This window comes from Prenolepis imparis, unplaced genomic scaffold (assembly GCF_030444845.1).
Source record: "Prenolepis imparis isolate NDT839.2.m4 unplaced genomic scaffold, iyPreImpa1.0 SCAF_1, whole genome shotgun sequence".
Lineage (NCBI taxonomy): Eukaryota > Metazoa > Arthropoda > Insecta > Hymenoptera > Formicidae > Prenolepis > Prenolepis imparis.
In genome coordinates this window covers 23,731,068-23,743,181 of record NW_028141159.1, presented here as the reverse complement: position 1 = coordinate 23,743,181, position 12,114 = coordinate 23,731,068, and the positions used below count along the sequence as shown (strand labels likewise).

At 26.9% G+C, this 12,114-nt stretch overlaps 1 protein-coding gene across 4 annotated transcripts in view; it reads left to right on the top strand.

Annotated features, from left to right (window-relative positions):
• The window catches only part of LOC145936913 (uncharacterized), a 111,775-nt gene that overhangs the window by 67,385 nt on the left and 32,276 nt on the right, over window positions 1-12,114 (top strand). The window lies entirely within an intron of this gene.

The following is a 12,114-nucleotide window of genomic DNA, read 5'->3' as shown; positions in this document are numbered from 1 at the left end:
TCTCCCGGGGAAAAGCCATTTTCTCGGCTCTCGTGCTGTGCCGCTTGTTTACCCCGCCAACTCATCTATAATTTCTATCTTCGCTTGTTTATAGCGCGTCGTCTCGCAGCAGCGCCACTGACGTTCGGGGATCGGTGTTTTTATTTCCAATCAGACCAATGGGACATCGGGAAAATTTTTGCCCCCAAAAAAGTTCTAAATTTTACTATCAATGATTTCTTCGGTCTCCTTTATTTAAAAAAAAAAAAAGATTTTTAACTTATTTTTATCTTTTCAATACCGAGTGACACACGAAAAAAGTAATTTGAGAGAGACTTTTTGTCAATGTTTAAAAATAAGAAATATCTATTTTTTTCTGATATGTGAGTCTATAATATAACTTGTATGCTTTATTTTGTCGAAAAGCTTTAGAAAAAAGAAATCAGTTGTTTAATCCAGGATTATTATAAATTTAAAAAATCCATGGACAAATTCAAAGTACTCTCATATAACATAAAGTTATATTGTAATTAATCAAACATAAAAACACAAATAAATGTGTGCATTTTTAATTTTTAAAGTCTATTTTCGACATGTATGAATATTATATTACCTTTAATCACAAATTTAGGTCACAATTTTACTCTGAATGTGAACTATTGAATATATAATATATTCAGAGAGATATACATATAATTAAGACATTTTAATTTATTGTAATTCTTCATAATTATAGTTTTTATATAGAATGAGTTAAGAAACAATTTTTTTATGGTAATATGTATGTGTGTGACAATTATTTTCCTACTTTCTATTTTTTTATTACTTGATAGCATTTGTATTTATTACCTAAACACGCAACCGCGGTCAGCCAATTCAATAACATTCTTTTATCGAAAAATTTCGTTTTTCGACTAAAAGCATGTTTCATCTCTGATAAGTTGAAAATAACTGCTTTCTCGTAGGTTGTTCATGAGAGAGAATAAGCTTGTTCTCTCTCAAACAATTTGTCAATTTAATCTATACATACAGTCAATTTAATTTATGCAAATTGCTATATGTTAATATCGTCAATCAATATTAAAAATAATTTCACTGATATTGAAATAAATTTTAAACAAGGCATGTATATTTTTAAGTATTTTTTTGCAAGAAAAAACTATTTTTAATTATTATTAAAATATTATTTATTATATATATATATAAAATTAAATATAAAAAATATAATATATATAAAATTATTATATTTTTAATTAATTTTTTAAAATTATATTGTATTATTATAATCATTAATTTATTATAAATCATTATATATTAATATAATTAATGTCAAATAAATTATAAAATACTTATATATAAAAAATAGGAGAATAATAATAAAATATTTTAATTTTAATTTAATTAAATTTTTTAATAATTGTTATATTCTATTATTAAATATTTATTAGTATTTTTAAGTATTTTTTTGCTTTGTGAGAAAAATTCAATTAAACAAATAGAGCAATGACAAATAGAGCAATAGAGCGAGGACGATGTCGCGTCTCTCTCTCTCTCTCTCTCTCTCTCTCTTTCTCCTTCCCTCTTTCTCTTTCTATTGTTACGCAAAACAATGACTTATTCCCTCGGCGAGGTCACGGTCTCATGTACCCTTCCTGATAGCGCGGACTATGTACTTATACATGACAACGTTTACATGTTGTAATCCTTAGGGAAACGCATGCCAGCATTTCTTTTGCAACACTTTGTGTTGGGACACAGTCGATATTAATCGAGCAAAACTCATCTCAATGGCCGCGAGATGCTTTTCATTTAAAATATAAAAAAAAACCAAGCAATTCGGATAATTAAACTTTCGGTGGTTTGAACGTGACAATGTGTGAGATATTAAATTGTTTTATTTTATTTTATATCTATCGACAATTTGTAAATAATTTTTGAGGAAACGCAAAATATATATGTATAAACGTATACATAATTGACGATATATTCAATTAATTTCTTTTATGTTTTTTATTCAGAACGAAAAGTTATTTTAATACTTTTACTTCCATCATAAATACGGGAGATTTAAAAATAAAAATATTGCGAGCAAAACTCGTCTCAATGATGGCCATGAGATATTTTTTATTTAAAATACCAAAAAGAAATTCAAGCAATTCGGATAATTAAATTTTCGATGATTTGGACGTATAAACGTATAAATGCATAATTGAAGATGTTCAATTAATCTCTTTTATGTTTTTCAGAACAAAAAGTTAATTTAATACTTTTGTTTCCATCACAAATACGGGAGGTAAAAATAAAATTAAAAATAAAAATATTGCGAGCAAAACTCGTCTCAATGATGGCTGCGAGATCCTTTTTATTTAAATTATTTTTAAAAAATTTAAGCAATTCGAATAATTAAATTTTCGATGGTTTTTGGACATGACAATGTGTGGGATATTGAATTGTTTTATATATAAATTTTTATTTTATATCTATCTATCAATTTATAAATAATCTGAGGAAACACACAAAACGTATAGGTATAATTGAAGATGTTGAGAGAATAATCTCTTTTACGTTTTTTTCTCAGAATAAAAAGTTATTTTGACTTACTTTTTTTCCATCAAATAGGAGATTTAAAAATAGAAAAACTTAAAAATCAAAAACATGTTTTCAGCTTTGCAGAGAGATAAAAAATTATTAATAGATTTTGTACACTAATACCTATTTTTCTCGCATCACGTTTCTTAAATGTTTTATTTTCATTACGAATTGTTTTTATGACACGCGCATCAACAAACACATCATACACACAACATATACAATATTCATATTATATGTAGGTATATATATTTTCGATTTCACAAAAATAACGTTAAGGCTCCTGGCTCCTTGCCGACCATGTCGAAATCGTGACGTCAGAGGCGAGAAAACACACGCTAAAATTTCTTAGATGCCATTTCGAAATAAAAAAATATTTCGATGAAACAGCACTTCAGATGGCTTTAGCACACTCTTAAAAAACCCCGAAAACTATCCTTTCCCCTTTATAATCAATCAACAGCTGTAAAATGTAATATTATGAAGCCCAGTCCGTCTGGTCTTTGCACATGCGCAGTCATTCCGCATGTCAAAATCTGATATCTCCATCATTTTACAGATGTTGATTGATTATAAAGGGAAAAGGATAGTTTTCGGGGGTTTTTAAGAGTGTGCTAAAGCCATCTGAAGTGCTGTTTAATCGAAATATCTTTTCATTAAAAAATGGCATCTAAGAATTTTCAGCGTGTGCTTTCTCGCCTCTGACGTCACAATCCAATATGGCTCCGGTGAGCACCCAGGAGCCTTAAGTAATATTGTGTAAATTGTCTTCCCAATATTCTACTTTTTCACAAATTCACTCCAACGCAAACAATTTGCAAATATTTTAAAGAAACAAACGAAATTGAAATATACTTTTTAGAAAACCATTGTGTTATAAATGTGTGTGTTCCATATAACTAAAATATAATATAAAATATAATTCTATATAAGAATGCAATTAATATCGGCTACAATCGGTTAGTAAAGAAAAGTTTCTATGAAAACTAAAAACAAAATTGGGGAAATAATGGAAGTAAGAAAGAATATTTACATATTGCATCCTTTACTTATACCTAGCATTTAATAAACCTGTTAGTAATATCCATACCTATATATTTTAATGTAGATTAAGAAAAAGGAATTATTTGCGACATTAAAGCATATTTTTTTAAAAATAATTTAAATATGTTTTTGCAAAAACACTTTCTCCTGTCATCTGAATTCACCTGTTCGCGACCAAGTTATAGTAGTTGAATTATTTCTCCGAGAGAGAATGGCAAACTCTCCTCTCACGTTTGTATATCGTATTTCCGTCATTAACAATTCTCATGTGTGTGTCTTTGCATAAGTGTGTGTATATATGGTACTTGGGATGCATGAGTATATTTGCATCTGCAATTGCACACGGAAAGAAACTGCACTTTTATTCATTTTCAAATTTATTAATCTGTTATTAGCATAAATATGATTTTTATAGAAATAAAATAACTTATTGTTGCCGTTCAATTATGTCGACTTGTATACAGTTTTTTGTGTTCAATTGCGCTAATGATGGGAATATTAACACAACTATTATGCCATTTTGATTGCTTATTATTTAATTTCAGATTTTATGCGCAACATTTATTAATTTTAAATATACTTCATAAGATACTTTTTCGGTATTTTTTTACAGTTAGAATTTTCTTCTCGGTATTTAGTATTTATTATTATCCACATTATATATTATTATATCATATTACATATATTGCATTAATATAATAATAACAATTATTATTATTACTATTTTTATTATAATTATTATTAGTGTATGTATTTATAACGCTTTTAATGAAGTAAGTATTCTACGGTTTATCAGTAGAGTCCGTATATTTATAGTACGATACGAGCCATTGCTAATGATGTAAGTTATGGTAAATCAGGATAATTAAAATGGCTGATAAAGTCGGTCAACGTTAATAGTGGTTGACTAAATACTTTACCACAATTCACGTTCTAAAGTAGATGCTATGCTTCTATGAGCATAATTTCATATACTTGATCTATATAAGCTATAATCCTATTGTTTCGTTTAAATAAATTATGTATATATATATATATATATATATATATATATACACATATATACACACATATATTTGTGTCTTCTGATTTTTTGTAGGAAGATAAATTCAAGAAAGTACCCGGTTTTGCCCCACTTTCTCCTATACAGGGTGATTCACGTAACGGTCGCCACGATTTTTGGGACATTTCCGCCAGTTTAAAAAAAAGTTTATACAGTGAAAATCAATCTGCTTTACGCGAGCTTTAACATGCAATAAAAAATTTAAAAAAAAAAAATTTTTTTTATAAACAAATCAATATCACCTTGAATTTTTTAAACGGAACCATCATATTTTTTTTATATAAATTGATTCCTCACAATATTCTGGATAAAAAATTATAAAGGTAGGATGGTCAAAAAGTGAATAATTTACGAGATATTTTATATTTTAATCTTATAAAGGTGGTTCTCGTAACGATCGCCACGATTTTTGGGGTACTTACATAATCTGACAAAAAATGTCATTAATCAGAAATTTACCAATTTGTAACCGTCAACAAATTTAACAATAATTTAATGATTGCATACAATGTTACTTTATGTTACATTTTAATTATGTTAAATTATATGTATATATATATATATATATATATATATATATATATATATGTATGTATATATTATACAAATTGTTTCTAAATAACATTCTAAATAAGTGGGAAAAATTTTAGGAGATGATTCTTTGTCGAAAATCAAGGGGGGTTTTTCATATAAACATATACTCCTACATATATCTCTTCCTGAGGAGTTACATTTCTTCAAAGGAGGAGGTGAAAATGAAGTTTTTATTTTTTTTCTTGAAAACTATTGATTTTACGAAAAAAGAAAAAGAAATAAAAAAGTTTCTAAAGGAATCAAGCTTTCTAACGCATATTTTTAGATGGTCACATTCCGGTTGGTTAAAAAGTTCTAATAAAAAATTGAATAGCGGTTGTTAGTTTCATCCCCTTATAACGATACGGGGGAAGATTAAAAAAATATTAATGAATATCCTTTTTTACTAGTGGAAATCCACCAAATTTCATTTTTTTAATTTGTCCAAAATTTGAAAGAAATTAAAAATCTAATTTTCATCTCCCCCTTTGTAGGAGTGTAATTCTTCAGGGAAGGATATAGAAAGGAGTATGTTTATATAAAAAACCCCCCTTAATTTTTGACAAAGAATTGTTCCCTAAAATTTTTCACACTTATTTAGAAACAATCTGTATATGCATGTATTTATGTATGCATGTATATTTGGAGCTGATATATAAAATTTATTGTAGCTTAATAGAACTTATATTTTAACATCAATTTTTTTGCGGTACGAATTGAGGGGGCATATCGAAATATTTCGAAACGTTCGGTACATCGAAGATAGAATCCGCGAATCGAGGAAGTGACATCTCAGAAATCCGCGATTCGCTATTGATATCCTTTTACGGGATTGATATTCTCTCCGATGGCGTTGTGGGGCGATCTTTCCTTCCTCCGTTACGAGATCACGTGAGAAAGTGCATCGAATGCATTATGCATCGCGGCAGCGACCGAACGGACATCGGACTTGAAAATCTCTCGACGTGGACCACATTATTTTCCACAAAAACTAGATAACATTGCTTTATTCTTTATTCGGATAAAAAATTATGTGATAAAATTTTGCGTTGTTGAATTTCGAGAAACCATTACTATATAATTACAATTTTATATATTAATACTTTATATTTTATTATATTTAATAAGATCTTTTTTTATAAGAAGAAAGAGTAGCTCGCTAAGTATTATATGAATTAATATATTATTTACGATATGTAACCCCCTTCCCTATAATTATATTAATTTATAATATTTATTATTATTATTATTATTATTATTATTAATTTGAGTACATAAATAAGTTGAATTATTAATTCGTGTTTATATTAACATTATTTTCTAAAAAATTGGATAAAATTGCATTATTCAGATAAAAAGTTATGTGAAATTTTGCGTTATCGAATTTCGGGCGCTATAGTGATGCTCCCCCTATACAGGGTGTCCTATTTTAATCGATCAAAATGTTTCAAATGAAAGTTGCTTGATTTAAAAAGGGACAGAAAATGATCCTACTGCCTTTTTTCTAAAGAGCACTTTTCAAGGTTATTTGAAGGTCATTTAAAGGTCATGTTTCTTTAAATGGAACCACCATATCTTTTTTTATATAAATCGATTCCTCGCAATTTTTGACATAAAAAGTTATAAAAGTAAGATGACTAAAAAATAAAAGTTTACGAGATATTTTATACTTAAATTTGACATAATTTTATATAAATTATAAAATATCTTATAAACTATTCATTTTTTGCCATCTTACCCTTATAACTTTTTATGCCGAAAATTACGAGGAATCGATTTATTATAAAAAATTATAGTAGTTCCATTTAAAAAAACACAAATGACCTTTAAATAATCTTGAAAAGCGCTCTTTAGAAAAATGTCAGTAGCGCCATCTTCTGTTCCCCTTCAAATCAAACAACTTTTGTTTGAAATTTTGTTGTACAATCAAAAATAAAAAAGTTTTTGGAGGTGATTAATTAAAATGGGACAATCTGTATATAATTACAATTTTATCGATACTTTATATATTTATTATATTTAATAAAACCTATTTTTTTATAGAAAGAAAGAGTAGCCCGCTTTATATTATGTTATTGATGATGTATGCACTGTGCAATAACTTGTAATTATATTGATTTATAATATTTATTATTATTATTATTATTATTATTAATTAATTCGAGTACGAAAATAGTTGAATTATTGATTCGTGTTTATATTAACGAATTACGCTGGGGGGGGGGGGAGAAGGGATATGTACAGTGCACAATCTCGCTCGCTTTCGTTCTCAATATGCACGCGATCGCTAATGCAATTTCACGGGCGTATACATGTGCAATAACGAAGGCTTAGGTCAGCCTTTCATGTGTACACTGCTGCGACTGATTACGTCTTGTCCACACGCGATTCGATTAATTTGGTTTACCGCTTATACATATATTTTTGCATACCTCATCGTTCGCATTTCCGCCTCTAATTCCATTTCCGCAGTTTCCGAACGTACGTCTCGAACGTAGAAGCGAAGAGTAAATGAAGGATTGGTTATTTCGTCATAATATTATTCAATTATCTAGTTGTTCTTTTCTTTTTTACTCAAAAAGTCGGAGGGGGGAATCTAAAAATCCAGAGAGAGATTCATGATGGATTTGGGAAAACTAGAGAAGCTAAGGAAAGAAGAATCTAAGTATCCTAGCGAATCCAATAATACTATCGGTAGACACCTCTCGTTTCTGGGCTAATTTCGGGATCGCTACGCGTTATACATGAGAACCAGACTTAAGACTCAGTCTCGACAGAGTTCCCGACATCGACATCGAGAAAGGAATAGGACGACAGAATGAGAAGGGTGGCAGAAGGAGGGGAGGAAGAAATCGCGGATTAGTTTCGCTCGCACGTGTGTTCGCCGAGAACTCAATCTAGAGATTCGGTTTGTAGCTCAGAGAGACAGAACGACGTTGCGACGACGTCGTCGACGTAGACGACATCCCGAAAGGAAGGGTGGGAGAGAGTACTCTAATCATGAAATCCCTAATCAGCCATCACGCGCATTTGTCCGTGTAGCTTCAAAAACTTCTGAAACTTCAGATTTTAATAATTGATAATTCTTTGATCAGACACAAGATAACACTAGTTTATAAAAAATATATTTTTTTATTGTTTTAAACCAGACAAGGTGTTTCTTTGATTTTTCGATGCGAGCCAGTTTTCACTAGCATGTCAGGTTTTCGAAATAAATGAGGTTTATGCAAAAAATTGCTTTTTTGCGAAAAAGGTTAGGGTATCCGGAAATTATGATCAGGTGTCATGAATGTATCTTCATTCCCTATAAAATGCATTTTTTTTATTTCGATATCTTTCTTTTTAGTCGTGTTAGGAAGGATTTAAATGCAGAGTTTTGCTGAGATAGCAAATATGCTGCCTATGATGATGAAGTCATATAATTTTACTCATAATTTGTAGTTTAAGGCTATCGATACACTATATAGTGTAACTTATCGTGATAGATTCCACTAAATGTATATTTATTGTATATATGCATGGTGTCTCATTTTAATTGCCCGCCTTGAATTTTTCGAAAAAAAAGTCCAGACAAAAGTTGTATGATTTAAAGGGAGATAAATAATGGTAAAATCAAAAAATAATTTTTTCCAAAAATCTTTTTTTTCAAGAGCATCTCCATATGAGAAGTAATTCCCAGCTTTAATCTTTCATAACGTGGCTAAAAAGTAAGATATTAAAATTAAAAAAAAAATACATTTATAAGGGATGAACATTCATGATATTTGATCAACCTTTCCAGATATGTTAACCTTTTTTACAAAAAAAATCTTAAATATCGCCAAAAAACCATTTTTTTTATATATTAAACCTTAATTATTTTGGAAATCTGACGTGCTAGTGAAATTTGGTTTGCGACATCGTTTTCAACACCCAAAAATCTATAAGAAACATTTTGTCTGGTTTAAAATAATTTTGACTGTAAACTAGTGTAATAGTTAATCGAAAATTTTTAATAATAAACTCAAATCTCTCTCTTTCTCTGTTTTTAAAATTTATTATTTTTTGTGACAAATACAACCCTGTACTCAAAAAGCGAGGGACTTGATAAGTCATAAATATATTATAATTGTATACTATAATTATACTGTACTTTTATATATTCTGATTTTGATTATCAGTTACATTTAAATATAATATTTAAATTTAAATATAATGTTATTTTTGAAATACAATTAAAATATATTTTATTTTAATTTATATTGATAAACTGTATTAATATTGGTACCCTACTTTTATACTTTAAATTGCACATATACAATATTAATTTTTCGTATTAAATACATATACTAAATATAGTATTTAAATTTCAATATAAAGTTTTTTTTTTAAATAATTAAAATAATTTATATTGATAAAATTAATTAATTGATTAATTAATTGATAAAATTAATTAATTGATTAATTAATTGATAAAATTAATTAATTGATTAATTAATTAATTGATAAAATTAATTAATTAATTGATATACAGTATTTAAATTTTAATATAAAGTTTGTTTTTTAAATAATTAAAATAATTTATATTGATAAAATTAATTAACTGATAAAATTAATTTATATTGATAAAATTAATATTTTTACCTTAGTTTTATGTGATTTATTTTAAACATACATACATATATATATATATATAATCATTTTTTTCACATTAACATACTAATAATAAACTTGTTTTATTAATATAATTTTAGTTTTATTAGATAGATATAACTAAAATTATATAATAAAACAAATTTTTTTATAATTAATTTATGTATAAGAAGAGATGTGTGTGTGTATGTGTGCGTATGTATGTATGTATGTACGTATGTATGTACAATTTATTCTCGTTTATATCGCAAATTGCACTTGTTTTTATTCTCTCTTTTATTTTTTCACATGATTCTACTTTTTCACACGAAGTTTTGATAGATGGATTTGATATAACAATTTTGGACAATTATTTGTTTTAATGAACACAGCTTGGATGACCTTTGATTTTTAATATTGACCATGATCCCTATGAAGATCAATAATCTTGATTTTAACCGTTGATCGCGTATTCTTAAAAAATTATGTGATGTCATAGAAATGATCAAGTATATAAAAATATCAAGTTTATCAAATGACGTTTATTCGTTATCATTTCCACCTTGTAACACATACTATTTTGTAATAACGTTAAAGATAGCATTTAACTTACATCCATTGTTTGCTGTTATCTAAATAAAATTGTATAGATGATCATCTAGATGAAATTTTGGCGTTATCTTATCTTTATATAGATAATAAAAAAATGTATTATCTATATCTGCATCTTAGATAAAAAAAAGTGTTATCTTTACTAAATTATCTAAAATAATATTCAGATAATTTGGTTTAGAGTTTCATAGCACATGAAAATATTTTAAGTAATAGAACTTGAGCAGTAAACGATAAAAACTTATAAAACTATAAATATATTTTTATATCTATAATTTTTATTTTTTTATTTTACATTACATTTTTATTTATCTACATTTTTTAACTGTTTACATAAGCGATTTTAAAAATAATATTATCTTGAAGTTATCTAGATGAATCGTCATATAATTTTATCTTTTATCTATATATATTTAAAATAAAATCATCTTTATCTTATCTAAGATGAATTTATATATTTTTATCTCATCTTTATCTAGCTAATTTTAAAATCATCTAAGCACAACACTGCTTACATCCAACCTACTTACGTTATTATTCACATAATTACATCCTTTATGTGAATAATAATGTTTAACCAAGAACTTAGTTAATATAATTTTTATAATGATATAAACAAATGTACCAAACTTTTAAATTTCGCCATAATCTCTCTCCCTATATTTTGAATGTCACATTATGTGTCAGGAAAGCACGAAGCAAAGTCCATTTTACATTGCCCGATGCTTTCAGTATGATGAGGTCTATAATTATATGATTCCATATGAGTTTTCAACTTTTAATCCAAAGCGAGATTTACACGTGCAGAAAAATAAATCTCTAACATATGTAGAAAGTTACAGTTATCCACCGACAACTTTTATCTAGGTTTAAATTAGGTTTATTCACTGAATTTTGTTCGGCTTGATATATGTATAAAAAATTATTAGAAAATTATTTCACTTTATGACGTCATAATTTCTTTTTTTTTTAGAACCGCCGCTAACGTCATTGATATTCATGAGAATCAACTTAAGATCCAAGTAAAGTCATTTTTAAGTGTGTGTGTGTGTTTAAATCAAAATAATGACATTAAGATTACACGAGACGTCATTGACAAATGTTTACTACGCACAAATATTTGTGCTATAAAATATAGTATTATACATTTGTCTTAATATTTTTTCGTAACATCATCGTTTTCCATAAGTAGATATATGCTCTGTTATTAAATTTAATTATTATTAAAATAAAAAAATATATAAAAATATAAAATAAAATATGAAATAAAATATAAAAAATATATAAAATAAAAATATTTTATAAATATTAACAATATTGAACTGAAAATATAAAAAAAATATATATTTATAATAAATATAAAATACCTTATTTTATAAATTACAATATTGTTAAATACATCTAGTGTTGCAATTTAAAATTAAACAATGATATATACATATATATACAATATATACACATGTATATGTATAACTGTTAAATTATTTAATGAGTGAGAATTGAAAAATATCAAATTATTTTTTATACATTTTAAAATTATATTCTCTCTTTCTCTCTCTCTCTCTCTCTCTCTCTCTCTCTCTCTCTCTCTCTCTCTTTCGTTCTTTCTTTCCCTCTTTTGTGACGATGAAAAATCCGTGTCT